This window comes from Euprymna scolopes, chromosome 8, assembly GCF_053919585.1.
Source record: "Euprymna scolopes isolate OS-2025 chromosome 8, ASM5391958v1, whole genome shotgun sequence".
Classification (NCBI taxonomy): domain Eukaryota; kingdom Metazoa; phylum Mollusca; class Cephalopoda; order Sepiida; family Sepiolidae; genus Euprymna; species Euprymna scolopes.
In genome coordinates, this window is record NC_136489.1 from 107,483,853 (window position 1) to 107,501,352 (window position 17,500).

General features: G+C 33.9%; 2 long non-coding RNA genes across 3 annotated transcripts in view; one reads left to right on the plus strand and one right to left on the minus strand.

Moving 5' to 3' along the window:
- LOC145283709 (uncharacterized) overlaps nucleotides 1-17,500 on the minus strand; it is a 647,798-nt gene that overhangs the window by 251,228 nt on the left and 379,070 nt on the right. For both annotated transcript variants that reach the window (XR_013868703.1, XR_013868704.1), the window contains exon 2: nucleotides 14,479-14,544. This is a non-coding gene — a long non-coding RNA (uncharacterized LOC145283709). The remainder of the gene's footprint in view (nucleotides 1-14,478; nucleotides 14,545-17,500) is intronic.
- The window catches only part of LOC145283708 (uncharacterized), a 173,546-nt gene that overhangs the window by 52,199 nt on the left and 103,847 nt on the right, over nucleotides 1-17,500 (plus strand). The window lies entirely within an intron of this gene.

The following is a 17,500-nucleotide window of genomic DNA, read 5'->3' on the forward strand; positions in this document are numbered from 1 at the left end:
AGTAAGAAACGGTTTTATGCTACCTTTCTGCTTACCCACCTTGATTTTTTTTTCGTTTAATTTCCTTGGTCGACCACATCTTGGAAGATTTGCAACAGCTCCACCAGAGTGTTTAAACTTTCTAATAACGTTCCTAACTGTACTAAGTTGTAGATTAAGTTCTCTTGATATTATTCGATAGCCTTTTCCTTCTTTGTGCTTATCAATGATTTTTTGACGAATGTCTATTGACAACTATTTAGTTTTAGGCATTTTTATAAATGAACTGGTTGACTTTGAAAGAGTGAGCACAAACTGGAAGAATTTTATAAAATTATTTTAATATAAAGCTCTCTGATTGGTCAGTGATAACTCGTTTGCATTATTGCAATACGCTAAGCAAAAATCATTTAAATTTATTTCAGAAAAAGAATTTTTTAAAGTGTATCCAATACTTTTGCGTTTGGTCATTCATATTCTTTCTTTAAATATACACTTTCTAAATTTTGATTTTATAATTACTACTCCAAATAAAATTTAGAATAGTAATAGGAATATACTGACAAAATTTTAGGTAAAATCTTGAACCCTAATTAAAGTTATGAAGAAAAATGTACTGTATCCAATACTTTTGCGTGGCACTGTATATATATATATATATATATATATATATATATATATATATATATATATATATAATCAAAAGGTTGACTCATGTCCGGGTAACTTACATCTAATATTTCAAGTGTTTAGACCCAACATTTGCTGAGGAGTTTGGTAGCGTCTGCAAAGGTCAACTCTTTCAACTTTTACCTCTTGGCAGCAAAATTTTCGCCCAAAGAAAAATTAAAAAGCTTGCTGCATGTCTGAATACCCTGAGAGTGCTTTGAGGTTGAAACCCATTAAAGCTGTTAATACGTGTATCAATTTTTGTTTTAGCCTGTTTGGGGGTCTAATTAGCAAAATATGCATTAACAAAAGTATTTTACAGAAGTACACTTCATGGTTATAGGGGTCATAACTGCAACGAATCACTCCGTGCCAATCGGTTAAAGGTTACTATGTTTAGGGCCTTTACGTTTATTATTAAAAAAATAGGTACACCAGTTTATCAAATAACAGTTTTAAATAAAATATAAACCACACGTATACAACCCTATTTTATAATGTTTTGCACACTTTCAGTTTCTTTCTACCAGGGAGGGACGCCACAAATGGTGATCAAATACAAACAGAAAATAATGTATAAAGTATGACTTGAAATTTATAAATATACATTATCTCCCCCTGCTATGCACTCTTCAAAATGAAACAAAAAAGTTGCTCCACAACAGTAATGTACAAGCAAAACACGATTCTAATTTTCTGTTATGAGCATAGTGCAAAAGCACGTAGTGTTTCTTCTTAAATACCGGGTTTGCGTACCAGTGCATGACAAGTTGATCAACTTTATTTAATTAGCCGTGAAATGTTAATGGATGGTTATACACTAGTATAAAAGAGATACGTCTGTATATTTAAAGACATATGAACCTTTTGTCTATTTTAAAGGTGCAATGATAATATAGGTCTAGCTAGATTGGATGATGGTGTGTTAAGTAAGTTAAATGCCCGACTATAGTCAGGGACGATACGAAGGCCCTGTTTTCCTTAGCTTCTGCGCACAGGTCGAAGATAAGGTGCCAATCAACTTCCAGTATTACTACACTTGCTCTTAATTCACACCTTATTACTTAACGTTTAGCAAAGGAGTATCAGGAACCAACTTTTTTAGTCTTTGGTATGACTTGATTGAGGATTGAACTGCGGTCTCCCAGCATTCTTACTATTTTCGATAGATGTATTAAAATATTATTTGGAACAAGATTTCTAAAATGAAGTCACAGTTAGCAGAAATGGGAAAATTCCATTAAAATTTAAAAAGTAGAATTATAACTATACATTAAGGAAGTTCCGAGTTTTTTTCTGTATCGCAAAAGATGACGGACGTGTTTAAGACAGCTTCTTGCTCCTCCTATGAGGAATGGGTTAAAAGCAGGTTAAGATGGATTATTATATGTATACACTCTGTACATTAGGAGAAAAAAGGAATAGAACGACTTATTTCATTAACTGTGTTGATGTCTGCTGCAAATAGTAAAAGAAACTAAGGAGAACAACATTGCAACGACATTTACTGCTGCTATGTGTTATCTATACAACAGATCATTCGCTATTTATATGTTGAGCCGCTGTCTGAATAGTCTATTTGGTGTCAAAAGGTTGGACAACCAGTATGCAGTAGGTATTGATATGATAAATAATGGTGCAAGATATTTTCCCTGCATCGTAACCGGTAACTGAGCAAACAACTTTAAAAAGTGGAATTTTAGAGCTTTTAAATATTCTCCCGATGAGCAGAGAAAGATGTACTTCAAAAGAATAAGCGAACCGGTTCGAATTTTTTAGGTATAAAATCAATTGACATATATTTAATTTATCTTCCCCAAAATCACATCTAATATATAAAAGATTTCGGATAAATATTTAGTTATTTGTAATAATGAAATTGATTTTAAATATTCTGTATTTCGGTAAATGACAGAACATCTTTTCTCTTCTATTCCATATGAAATCCATAGAGTATTTTAGTCACATCTTTGCTGGTGAATCTATCACTCCCTTTAAAATAGGGCCCGAAAAAGATTTTGCAGTTTGTCAACCAACCTCAAATCTCTGTCGCATAGCCTCAGCGTTGCATCACTGTGCCTGTTTCAAGTACATTTATGAGATATGCTCTTACGAACTCGTAGCATCTGTTCCTTCTTGACGCAAATAGCCCTGACTGACCCAACAAGCGACAAAATTCCATCTTTTAACTGTATATGGCACTAGATACCTCAAAGCTTTCTACTCTAAAAGTTTATTCTCTCGAATTATTACATTTTGGAATTCCTTACCTCTTTCTTGCTTCCTTAACATGCATAAATTCAAATTTAATGCAAACAAACACCTTGTTGCTCAATTCCTTGCATAATGTTCATGCAAGCAAATAATAGCCCTTTACAACGAAGTGGCATTATTGTCTTGTGTAAATAAGAGTAAAACAATAAACCCAAAGATTTGCTGTTTTTCAGTAACCTTAATCTTCAAATAGTCCTTGCTCTTGATTAGCAATAACCCGTTATTTAATAAAACAAAAAACAAACAAACCGAACACAACCTAATTTAAAAAATGTAATAAAGTACAACAGGGCATATATATTTTTTTTCTACAGCTAAAAAATAGACACGGATGAATAAAAAAATAAATTATTTAAAATATGAATATATATAGAATAAACAGGCTTTTTTTTCTGTTTTCCAGTACGTGTATTTCTTGATAAAAATGTCAAATTAATTAATGTATGTTACAGTTTAAGCCGAACAGCGCTGTGTAACAGAATATGGTAGCTATATGCAAATATCAAGCCCTGAAGGAAATGACGTCACGCTAAGGAAAAAAAAGAGAATACAAAAGACGATCACGTAAGAGATGTCAAAACCGTAACGAGAAATCATGCGTGACGTGGGAATGAGGAAATGTTGTCGTTACAGCGGGAAGAAGCGAGGTTTTTTTTTTCTTTTTTCCTATTTTTTCCTACTTTGCGACTGAGGCTATAACGTGTTGGGTAACGTTATAGGTGGATATTTCATACAATAATAAAAACGCCTAGAAGTAATTTCTTAATATAATATTCATAAGCTATATATATATATATATATATATATATATATATATATATATATATATATATATATATATATCTGTTTATTAAAAAATACAAATTGTCACGTGCTCGTCCTTTCTAACCTCACATTTTAAATTCCATTATCCCCGTGCTTCTTAAAAGTGGATGAATACTACACATTCGCACTGCTTAAAAGAGGATTAATACTGCTCATTCTTAAAAGTGGATTAATACTACACATTCGAGCAGGAACAGCGCTTACCACTGGACTTACAATACACAACCACTCTGCTAAACGACATCATGGTACGTAAGAAAAGAAAGAAGAAAAAATATATTGTATTGTTTTTTAAAAAGTCTTGATGAATACTTTTTTATAAGCCGTAAATTTGAAACTTTAAATAAATAAATATTTGTTTATTTAAAAAAAAAAATACAAATTCGCACGTGATCGTTCTTTCTAATTTCGTATTTTAAATTTTATTGTCCCCGTGCTTCTTAAAAGTGGATTAATACTTATATATATATATATATATATATATATATATATATATATATATATATATATATATAATACTCAGCAATTGAGACGATGTTACTTACCGTCATGTCCTGTTTGCAGGCATCCTTATAACGTAAAGCATGTATTCTTGCTGTTCTAGAATTGGAATCTATACTAAACGTCAAGCCACATCATTTTTCCGCTGTACACATCCGACTAGTCGAACGAATTAATAATGGATACATACATTATTTTAAATGTTTTGCGTTGTTATGAAATGAATAATGTTTAAATTAGTTATAAATTCCTTTGAGATACCTTTTAAGGGTTCCCTGGCGTAGCAATTGGTATGGTGGGTTATGATATTGTATTATGTAATTCTGAACAACAGTCAGCTATTACGTGGGTTCATAGTGTATGCACCCTGCTGAAAAGACAGAAAAAATATATGTAGTAAAGGTTGTGGCAGCGATGTAGTGATTTTCTTTTCGTCTGTAGAGTGTAGTGATAGCATTTATCTATGGCTGTGGTTATTTTGTGAAGCATAGGTTCGCGTGTTGTGGTCAGGTCAGGCCTAGTGGTGTTGAATTCTTCAATAAGTCTGTGTAGTGTATGGTGGAGATATTGTAAGAGTTTCTTCATGCAGAACGCTTGGATGAAATTTCTTGATGGTTTGAATTCCGTCAGAATGAGGAATGAAGAAAGGTGTAAGATAAAATATGCTCTGTCAATGTTCGTACTCCTAATTTACCTGGGTATATCACCAGAATGTTCATATAAAATCATGAAACTACGTCAATAATTTAAGTTTTCGCACAAAAACTACCATTTATGATGACCCCATAAAAAAAACCGCCTATTTTTAAGGATTTACTTGATTTTTGCTAGATTTTAGGCTTCTTTCTTTATTACACTCACTACATTAAATGACGTCATCTTAGGCTAAAAACGTACGTGTTTTATCCGATAAACTTTGCAGGACGATGGAAGTACATTTTACTTTATTTTTTTATTACATTTTCACCCCAAACAAGGCACATTGTCACTTTGGTGTAGGGAGCTACTATCAGGGGCAACAACTACTGGGGTACTATGTTGTGATTTGGGCAGCAAGATGTCGATCCACGTTACACTTGAACTTCTGCATGTCAGTACAGTTGGGGAAGCAGGGACTTGGAATGGAATTCCAGAGTCTAGCGGTTCTGGGGAAGAAACTACTGGAGTAGAAAGATCTTTTACATCTAGGGATCTCTACTGTGTGGGGGTGGGATTTAGCTGCCTGTCGAGTTTGTCGAGGGTGTCTACATCGTGGGGGCACAAGTGTCTGCAGTTCGCCAGAGCATTCACCATTACAAATAAATAATTATTAGTCTTTGTTAAAACTAATAAAATGGAAAATTGTCGAACTAATACACCTAGAAAAAAAATGAAAGAGGGAGACCCGATGTTGCCCGAGATTGAATGATGATTAACGACTGTTTCACGCTTCCATATTTTTATTGTCGCCGAAATCGGTGAAATCGCCCATTTTTCAATCAAATCGATTGATTGTCTGCTCTTGTTAGGGAACCTATTGCGGTGCACCTGGTGGAAGCTCCACATGCCTCTCCCCCACCCCCGCAGTGACTTACTCATCCATGCATTGTACAGAGCCCTAGTGTTGATTTTATAAAATTATTTTTATATAATTACTTGAATTTAAGTTTAAAACACAAAAGTTAAGTATTGTGCTCTAAAACATTCATTTTGAACGCGCCCAGTCACGAAAGTACATACTGTTGATTATATACGTCTGGCTTAACTGCTTGCTCAGTGATAATAACTTGAATTTAAGTTTAAAATGAAAAGATCAAATATTATGGTGCAATTGTTCTTTAAACAGAAATATCCATTCTTGACGCGCCCTGTCATATCAAAGAACCTACTATTGATTTTATATGTGATGCCTTTCAGCTTGTGCGGCAATAAAACTTCCCAAATACACTTGCAATGTTAGTCTTTGTACAATGTTAACTTTGCCCATAACAGCCTCGTCCTTCTTTTATCGCATTTTTTTTATCGTTTATCAATACTTATTAAAGACATTCCCATAGAAAACATATCTAAGAACACTACCAGACACATGAAGTACCTTCGTGTGAAATGGTATGAAAATCGGCCATACCGTTTTTAAGTCAAACATACACAAAAATATACACACAAAAAAGTTTCTGTTATCTGATCATAGAGATTAACCAAGAGTTAAATAGAACTGATACTGTAATATATGTGTGAGTTAAACATTACATAATAAACGAGGATTCATATATATTATTAAATATAGAAGGGAAACCACTTGCATCTGATCCAAAGCTTAGGTTAATATGACCCGTTTTTATTTTATACTGTACAAGCATACTTTATTTATAGGTTTTAAATAAACCAGATGCCAAATAAAGTTTGTGTTAACAAAGCAAACATATTTTTTATTAAGCTTTATTAGCTATTCTATCTTAACTTCCTATTTTATTACGTAACTTTCTTTAACACATCAACTTTATTTTTTAACCTTATATTCCAAATGGAAATTGGCACCGAACTTTAAAATGTCCTTCCTAGATGTAAGATGCTCAACCTAAAACTATAGGCATGCAAAGAGTTATCTCCCTTGCAAGAAGAGAAAGAGTAATCTGCACTCGGAGTGAGGGCAACCATGACAGTTGTGGACATAAAAAAATGTGTCTCGCAAAAAGACTAACACCATTAATTCACACCAAAGGCTTGTAAATTATGTCTTTTTAAAATTGTTCTATGAATTTGTTTGTAATTCGTCCATTAATCATTTTTAGTCTGTTAGAAAACCGATAATCACGGTTATTGTCAGACAACTATAAACCACACATCTCACGTGAAATATTGCTATAATTGGAGCCTGGTTAAATTGATCTAGCATTTTAAGCAAAGATTTTAAGACGTAGTTTTAATACTATCATACCTACATATTACCCTATAATCCAGTGATTCCTGACGACCGGGCCGTGGCTCATTGGTGTGCTGCGAAATGATTACTAGTGTGCTGCTATGTTATTGCCAGGGGAAGACACCGCAGAGCAATCTCAGTAGTGATCCCACTGTTCAGGACTATGTGTCTCTAGGTTAATATTGCAAAGCTACCTCCGTGTTCGTATTTGAAATGCAGAATGCAAACGTCATCATCGGGTCCGATGGACAACCATTATTAACGGAAAACTGACTTATTATTATTTGATAAATTGTATTAATGCTGGCGTCCCTCAGGGTTCGACCATTGGCCCAACCCTTTTCCTGATCCTCATAAATGATTTCCCAAATCACATTCTTAGACCATTCGTAAACATTTATACGGCACGACAATCTATGGCAACACTTCAAAGATCAGCAATGGCCAAAGTTTTTACGATCCCCTCTTTTCTGATCTTGAGAACATCGTACAATAGGGGGGAAAAGGTTGTTGGTTAATATAAATTCATGGAAACCCAAGCTTCTCTGCTTTCATCATAAATGCTCTGATCCCAACCACGCCCCAGTTGAAATGACTGGCTGTCGTTTTGGGGGAAGCCCTATGATTTGACAAGCTTCTGGGACTGACGTTCACTCCTGATCTGAAATGTAACATACATCAAATCTGTTGCCAAGATCGCTCGAAAAATGAATCACTCTACAGCTCTAGTAAGTACCCCACTACCGATACAATCCTCTATCTGTATGAGAGCAAGGTTTCCCCTAAAATGGAGTGCTATTGCCACATCTGGGCAGAAGTTGCTCAGCGCGTTCTATCATGCCGTGATGGTGTTCAAAACCGCCTTCGAAACTTAGTAAGTGATGCCTTTTTATCTTTCCTGCAACCTCTTTCCCACAGAACAAACGTCGTGATCTTGTCGCCAGTAAAGATGTGGCTACAATACTCTATGGCAAGTGTTTAACTGAATTGCAATCTATGGTCCTCCTTTTTCCAAACTTTCATTAAAACAGACTCAACTATCTACAACCTCTATACATTATTTCCCCCATCCTCTATCTGTGCTTAAATTTAAACGCAGATTCCATGAACAAATCTTCTCTCCTAGAACTGTAAGCCTTTGGAACATTGTTCCGCTGGTCTGCTTTCCGGTTGAATACAACATGGTAGTTTTCAAATCCAATGTAAACAAGTTCTTGTTGAGCCGTCACCACAAATATTTAAATTCTACCCAATTTACACCATTAACGATTATTACAATAGCACCTTACATTTTCTTACTCTTATCCTCGAGTGGCCTTTGGGCCTTGATAAGTGGTGACTCAAGTAAAAAATTATTACTCATTCATTATTACTTACGTGTTAGAGATATATAAATATCAAAAGAGAATAAATAAATGTTCATGGATCCTTTGTAATAATTGGATATTTTGACTTTTCAACAATAATAAACATTGATAAGCATTGTTAAATATTATTTCAATATTCGTTTTTCGTGATGAGTGTGTTACAAGTCAGAAAGTGTAGCATGACAAGTTCATGGGATCTTTTTTTATATATCTATGATTATAAGATACTTAAATCGTCGATAAAAACGATCAAAAAGTGATAAAACTTTAATGATTCGTAAATCAATATTCAGACGTTTATAAATTGAAATGATAAGCCATGCAATCTACAATTTCCACGCTGCTAATACGAATTTCGTTGCTGTGTAAGTAATTTGCTATCCCGCCTCTTTATATCTCAGGTCGAGTTGCTCCAGCTAATATATTGTTATACCCGATGTATCCAGAAAGGATCAAGTCATGGAACTGTTAATATTTTTCACAAATATTTGGAACAAATAAACTTCAGGCTGTGTCTGATATCTGCACGACGTTTAAGTCATGAAAAGCTTTGTTTTATTACACCTCTTCTATAATCTCCGTGGACACTTTAGTGATCGTCTCGTCAGTAGTAAGTGTGATCTTAAATAGGATTCAGGCAGCATACATGTTTCAATCGATAATTCCCAACAGCATATGTTGTGTGCCTTTCTATGCTATGCGAAGACAATTTGGTGAACGTCTTATGTGTTGGTGTGATTCTGAATCGGTTTCTTGCTCGCCAGACCTCAGCTTACCAGATATTTATTGTTGAACTGAAGAAGACCATCACAGCTAAAATCAGATAAGTGCCGAGAAAGAAATATGTCATTATTATTGACAATTTTTCTCGCCCTACCCTGATGCATTTACAACGTCGAGGTGCACATTTGCAGCATATCACCGACGGCGATAACACAGATACATTTAACTGAATCTTGGTCAGGCATTAACAAAAGTTTATTTGAGTCAAATAGGTTTACGATTCGATCGTAAGTGAAATTTGGAGGCCGGCCTGTGCTTCTATCAGTGTAGACGTTTAAACACCCGTAATTAATAAAAATCACCTGCTTCAGCTTTGATATACACTATAATAATAGCCATGGTGGATCCTCCCGTCGGTTTTTTACGTATGACGTCCGGCACAGCTATTAAGTTGTTCGAAAATCCACATAGATTATTCGTTTATAGTGATGAAGGCTTTGTGCAGAACCTATCACAGTTTTTGATACAACACATAATCGCAGTCGGTGCAACGGTTGTTACAAGGCAGAGCAAACAGGAGACCACAGATTGTATGTAAGCGTTTTCCCTTCTCTTATATGCATGTTTAAAGGAAGACTGGGGGTGCATCTCTTCCGGTGGATTAAACGCGTCCCCAAATACCAACCTGGGAATTTCTACGTCCTGGCGCGGTACATACAACGCTTAGCATTCCCAAATGGTTATCTGTCTCTTATTGGGCAGCCTCATTGTCGCTTAACTTTTGCGATTTGGCAAGAACGAATGTGTTATACTGATTATGCCGCGATATAAGATCAGCCTTATAATTACAGTAGATTTATTTACTTTATGAATGCGGGTTCAATCTCCACGATAATTTAATTTCTATTTTATTAAATTGTTTTCCTAATCTAATCCATATAATTTTATTAAAGCTTCTCAAACAAAAAGTGAATTTCGAAAACGATTTAAATTAAGCACTGTGCTCTTGCTCGTCCGCAAATCACCGATTTTTGCAATTAAATGTATTTTGTTATTAAAAAATGTTATTGATTACAAATTAGCGTGTTTGACTTTTGGATCGTTCGCTTTTTGACGAGGATCAGAGCGTATTTTATTTTCCTATATTACACTTCATCTTTCCTGCCTCCAACTAGTGAAAGAGAAAGCCTTATAGACTGAGGAATTTAAAAACATATGTTTTCAGAGTTCGTTCTCTAATTATGTAACAACGGTACGGATTTACATGAACATTGCCAACATCTATAATGAAACAAGTGGTATAGAACCGATTGTCTTTGAACTTAGCATTCAGCTCATTAGTCAACGTCGATATTCGGTTTATAGCAGTTATTATCCAAGAGAAATTTGAATCAAATTTCGAAACTTCTGCAGTTTAAATCCCGTTTTTCCGTGGGTCTCACTCGGTAATGCCCAACGGGCAACGAGAACCGGTCCGAAAAATGCCGAGTGCGCTTATTTACTGAAAAACCAATTGGTAAAAAGGGACGCAAGCGAGCAGACGACACCAAATTGGTAGAAAAACAAAGAAAGAAGGGAAAGGGAAGAGTTTCATTGGGCTTCAAATAAGAAGTCTTGCTTTTTGTGACAAGGATGAAAAATTAAATGCTTTCCTTCAACCAGCAACTATTATCCCTAAGGAAAGTACATGCTGCTCCTCCAATGTATAACCCTAAACCCCCCCACGATAAATATAAAATATAATTTAAAAAAAAAACATAAAATAAACACATTTTCAAAATGTCATTTTTGCAGAAAATGCATTTAAAAAAAGAATGCGGTCGTCGGTTGTTTAAAAACAAAATCAAAACTTTTCTATGGCAAAGAAACTCAAAACTTGTTTAAAATACACAAAAAATGCACCTTTTTTTGTTAAAAACAAAAGTTATACGAAAAATATAAAAACTAAAAAAAAAACTTATTTGTTCCTTAAAACAAACAAATACTTTTTCATTAACTCAACGAATAACTTTTCATACAAAAAAGGAAAAAAAAATTGTTTTAACTATTTGTGCACTAAATTTTAAATATTTGTACACTAGAAACGAAACTTTTATTACACATAAAATCAACAAATAAACAGTTGACAATAAAAAAAAGTAAATTTTATGAATTTATTACGGTAGGTTGTTTATTTATTTATTTTTTCGTTTTTGTATCGACTTCCGTTTGTTCGGTACAATCCAGCGGTTTTTTTCGTCTGCCGGGCGTTGCCGAGTGAGACACATGAAAAAACGGGATTTTAATTGCGGAAGTAATAAAATTTCTAATGCGTTTACATCTATGTAGATTTATTTTTTTCATTAAAAAATAGCCTAGTGGATATTATGTCAGCACTTCTCCATAGTAACTTTCTCATGCAAGGTACATTGCCAGTGATCCTCTATCGTTATTTTCTATGATAGGTGCTCGACTACACATCTCTGGTTCCAACTGGCTGGTGTTTGATTTTAGGGTTCTTGTTAAGGTGCAGAATCGTATCTGTAATTTGACCGGCACAACTCTTTCTTCGACTCTGAAACCTTTCTCTTACACACGTGATGTTGCTAGTCGCAGTTCAATTTATATATGTGTCCTTTAGAAAAAATTACAGTTCATTTATAATGAGCGCTTTATGACAAATTATTGATTGAATATAGTAATTTTTGTGCTAATTTTGCATTAAATAATACGCCTGTAAATCTCGATTAATTCGATACTATTCATTGACCTGATGGCATAATATTTGGCATGCTGCACCTATTTGTAATATACGTCCATCCAGATTTTCAGCCAGATCGACTCGGAGGTTTCCTAGGAAATTTCTAGAGTTACTCTAGTGTTATCGTGAATGATCGTTATTATTCCCTTATTTATTCCTAACTGTGCATCAAACGGATAGCCTAAAATTTAGGTTGCATCATCTTATCATCACTAAATTCCATACAAAATTTCAGCTAGATCGATCTAGTAATTTTCGAGAAAAAGTGAACCGAAAACACATACATACATACATGCAGACAGACAGACGGACGGAGAAAGAGAAATATAATACGTATAATTGGTTGTTAAATGGTCGATTGAACGTGGACAGTAGACGGTCACTTCGGGTCAGAGTTAACTTTGGATTATTAGCAAGAGATGAGTCAACGCTCCAAAAAGTTGTCATCTTGAAGCATCACCATCACATGTACTTTAAGCTCACACTCGACCGCCAAATATGGTGCAAATCTTTCGAAACAGACGGAGAAAAATTACTTGATTAGAATATAGACGATATTCTAGGTCGGCACATTTTTTGATCTCTTGAGCAAAAATCGCGAAATCAGAAATAGGAAAATGATTCCCAAATGCGATAAGAACGTGCACCGAGCATTTACAGAACTATCCCAGTTTAGGGAGACTTTGATGTTTCCAGCAGAAGACGAGTCCGTTGTGAGTTTGTCGAATACCACTCCCCCCATTTCTGACAGGACGGCATGAACGAATGCATTTTCAGCCGTTTGATTAACGAACGTAGCGTGTTTTGATTGGTTCATTTTCGAGGCTCGTCCACTTGTGAGACGTGGCTAATATAGTTTCAAATCAAAACGGAGAAAGGCCGAGTAGAACAATGTCAGAGGTCAACAACTTCCATAATATTCAGATGTTCGCACACGCACTCCGCTGCCACTTAATGTCTGAGTGGTCATGGCGTTTATTAGACGGACGTTTTTTTTTATTATTAAAATAAAAATACAATTTCAATACAATTGACAATTTGGGAAATTAGAATTTTTTCCTGCCATTTTCCACAATCGTTTCCAGTCATCTCAGATTGTAATTCCTCGTCCAACTGACAAAAAATCATTAGCCCTCATCCTTGAGTGTCTTTTGAGCATTGATAAGTGGTGACTCATGAAATATTTATTGAAAAGATAGAACACAATATAAAATAATAATTCGTTTGAATTCGTTTAGATTGGCTTTTTGACCGGATTGACTACATTATTCGCTTTTTTTATATACAAGGAAGTCATCACATACCAAGCCTGAAAGCCACTCGGAGATAATGATTAATGATTGTAAGGTGGTCAGTGAGACAATAGTGCAATAATTAGCAGTGGTGAAAGTCGCGTAGAGTTTGGTTATTTAAGGCAACGGGTCAATAAGAACGTGTTTACATTGGACTTGAAGACAATCACATTGTAGCTAGCTGGAAAGCTCGCCCGCGGTACAGAATTCAATAGACGGGCAGCTTTAATGAAAGAAACTATATTCCTGGGATTCGCGTTCACATTTAGGTACGCATATAGAATGGGGAAAATTGTTGAAAGTGGTTGTAGCTAGACGAATGTTTGTTGCAAATGTTTTGCCTGGAAGGTATAGTGGCTATTAGCACAGTGTAGTATCTATTCTTAAAGTAGTTTCTTTTCTTTCTATCCCCTCTCAGTGAAGGAGAAATCCTCGACTCAAGCTGTTTTTTTTTAATATTGTCTAAAAAGCGCTTACAGATTATCTAGATATTTTTTTCAACATCAACACCCAAACGTGTGCCTTACTCTGCCCTTTTGAGGAAGGTGATAAGGACGCATTTCTTTCTAATCATGTACTCACAGACGAAATCAAATGATGGTCCTTAATATCAACAGTGAAGAGTACGCTACGGAACCGAATCAACGTAGGTCTATACTGCACAGCGTCCCCCGCATAATAGAACGCGGGTGGAAACTGTTTGTTTACGGCGCAGTGCGTATTAAGACGGGGGAAATTAAATAACATCATAGAACATATACAATGAATTACCTAATTCTTTAACGAAAATGAGGTGTGTTACCAGATAATTTGGGATAGGTGTTATACAATGTACAAGGGAACATACATAGGCTTGTATATAAGCAAAAATAAAGGAAATATGCTTTTGTAGATAGTTACAGGTCGGCAGATATAAATATACTTCAACTAAGGTAAAAATAACAACACACCACTTCTATTCTACCTCAATGTAAAATAACAACGCACAGTAAAAAAAAAAATCAATGTTTTACTATATTTTATTTATGGCATAAAATTGTAGACATTACGGATGTAAGTACACATATGTCTAAAAATGATGTGGGGTTGCAACAGAAATACACGTGAGACGCCGTTGATTCCCTACGCCCAAATGCTTGACACTTTTCAAAGTAATTAAAAATAAAAAAAAATTTTTTGAAGTGTATCCCAATGAATAAAACTTACCACTTGTCCCAATAGAACCCATCAATGCAGAGCACATTGTTCGACTCCAACCCAGAATTGAATATCCTGAAATATAAAAATAAAGAATGTAATATTTTTTGTTTTATAATCCGGTCGGAGAAGAACACAAGCTCTTTCATTTAATTCGTGGTATAGTTACATGAGAACGTTATTACATAATCAAGTCAATAACGGTTACAGAAAATGGTATAAGGGAGAAACGTTCTTTAGTCGAGACATTTCGAAGCTAACTGTGTTTCATCAGAAGAAAAGCGACATTATAAAAAAGTAAAGGTAAAAAGAAAACACCAACTTTGTAAGCCTTCAGATAAGAAATGAAACAAATTTCGAGATTAGAATTGGAAAAAATTTTTCAAAGGGAGGGGGGCAAATAATAGGGTTAAAAGAGAAAATCGACAGAAAAGAACAATAAATGATAAAAGAATATACTAAATAAACATAAGAAAGGAAATGGAATATTAAGAGTTTTTTTTTTTAATTAATAAAAATATAAAAACACGTTAAAAAAATTATAAAAATATTTAATACCTTTAAAATTTTTAAAAATTTAATAAAAATATCAGAAATTATTAACACTTACAACAAAATTTCAAATATTATATTTACAATTAAATTATATATATATATATATATATAGTTCCAAGTACGTGTAGAATTAACCTGATGTTTACTTTCTATAATTATATTTTCGTTATATATATATATATATATATATATATATATATATATATATATATATGTGTGTGTGTGTGTGTGTGTGTGTGTGTATGTGTGTGTTTGTCTGTATGTGTATATGTATGTGTGTTGTGAAGCAGAAACATAACTTCATTGTACTTGTTATTTAAAACAATCTGGATGATATGAGATATATATCTTAAAATTATATTATGTAATATAAACTCAGAATATATATATATATATATATATATATATATATATATATATATATATATATATATATATATATAAAGTCGTGGCGAAAAATGCAATTTTCGATTCGAATCAGATATGTTTCTACGTGATATGTTTAACCTAATCAACTTAGATTGATAGATTTGATTGAATTTCAAGTCACTAACGCTAAGTTGTTGCTTGGATTCGAACCAGAGACAAAGCGAGGCGTACACACACTTTCCTTTCTCTCACTATCGCGTCTGCAGTGTTGATTTCAAAAACAAAACGGACCGCAACTCGTTTAGGAAGATATCTGCACATTACAACTGGATATTGACAAAGGTATGTTTGATATCTTTTGTTTATTCATTTCTATTCTCATTCGAACCGATAAACGGATTCATATAGACTGGTGAACAATAAAAAGATAGATATACAAATGTACGTAAACTCAGGTAGATTGTCATCGAACTATATAGATAGATCGACGCCGTTTAATACGTTCATATAATAGAATACATCCTTGGGTTTTGGGCCATGAGCAAATGGTAGTTCCTGTTCTGGCACTCCCATCGATTTTTCTGTCCGTGATTTGCGGAAGGATAACCCGTGGCCATTTTATTTATTTGTTTATTTATTTATTTTATTTATTTTTTATTTATTTATTTATTTATTTTTTTTTTTGCTAATCCAAAGAAGACTTACATGTTGAAGATCAAGGCTTTTCTATTATTAAACACAAAAATGGGGTCATAAAAAAACTTTCATATATATAAAAAAAAAAAAAAAATCTGTACGGAGAGTAGGTGTGTAATTGTGTGCGTGTGTGTGCCTGGGTACGTGTGTGTGTGTGTGTGTGTGTGTGTGTGTGTGTGTGTGTATAGTATATTTATGTGCGCGCGTGTGTGTAATACCCATACACTTACGGCAAGAGTGAAAATAAGCACCGTTGTATTATTATTGTTATAAAGTTACAGAAAAATTATGTATATCTATGATATTGATTTTTTCTGTGTAAATCATTTGCTGTCTGTAATCAGCTTTTGATTCAATTCTCATGAAGCTTACTTGTCTGTTATTGAAAAGACAGGCACACACATACACATGCAGATACAGACACACACACACACGCATATATATATATATAAATATATATATATATACATATATTGATATATATACATGCACACATATATCTATAGTAATATAGATATATGTGTGTATCTCTCTCTCTCTCTCTCTCTCTCTCTCTATATATATATATATATATATATATATATATATATATATATATATATATATATAAAGGAACTGTGTGTGTGTGAGATAGAGACAGTAATAACGCCAATGGATAAGGGACATACACATACACACAGACACACACACATATATGTATATATGATGATGATGATGATGATGATTGCAACGTCTTGTCAGACGAGTGCCACTCCCTCAGACATTTAAAATCCATGAGCCCAAATGCCTGAGGGAGTATCTATACAAAGATGATGTTACAGAGTCTTAGCTTTGTACGACAGCTAAGTCTCTCTCTCGGTTCAAAATGTTGAGATCCAGCAACAAGCAAGAGCAAGATAGCCAGCAACAAATTAAACTGCAGACCAGCTTAATGCGAGTACTGGTCTCCCGTTTTATGGCTTTTTAAATCAGAGATTTGCGTCTCCTAGAAAGGTTGCCTTCACCACGGCTTACGGGAGCCCTCTCCACCCCAATACACATATACACACACACAAATATACACGGTGCTAGTTGGCCGTTGACCCAGAAAAAGAGTTCATTCGCCCTTTGTATATATATATATATCCGAACAATGAGATGCGTTAATCACTGATTAATGAATCTTATGGTTTAAAGTCTTATAAAATTTTATTGAGAGGAAATATTTTTAATTCCGTTTTAAACAGTAATAACTTTGCCAAAAAATTCTATTTTATTACTTCATAGAATTTAACTCTAAATCCTATATATATATATATATATATATATATATATATATATATATATATATATATATATATATATATATATATATATATACTAGCAAAAGTACCCCTCGTTGACTGGGTTCAAAAACAGCCTACAGAAAATG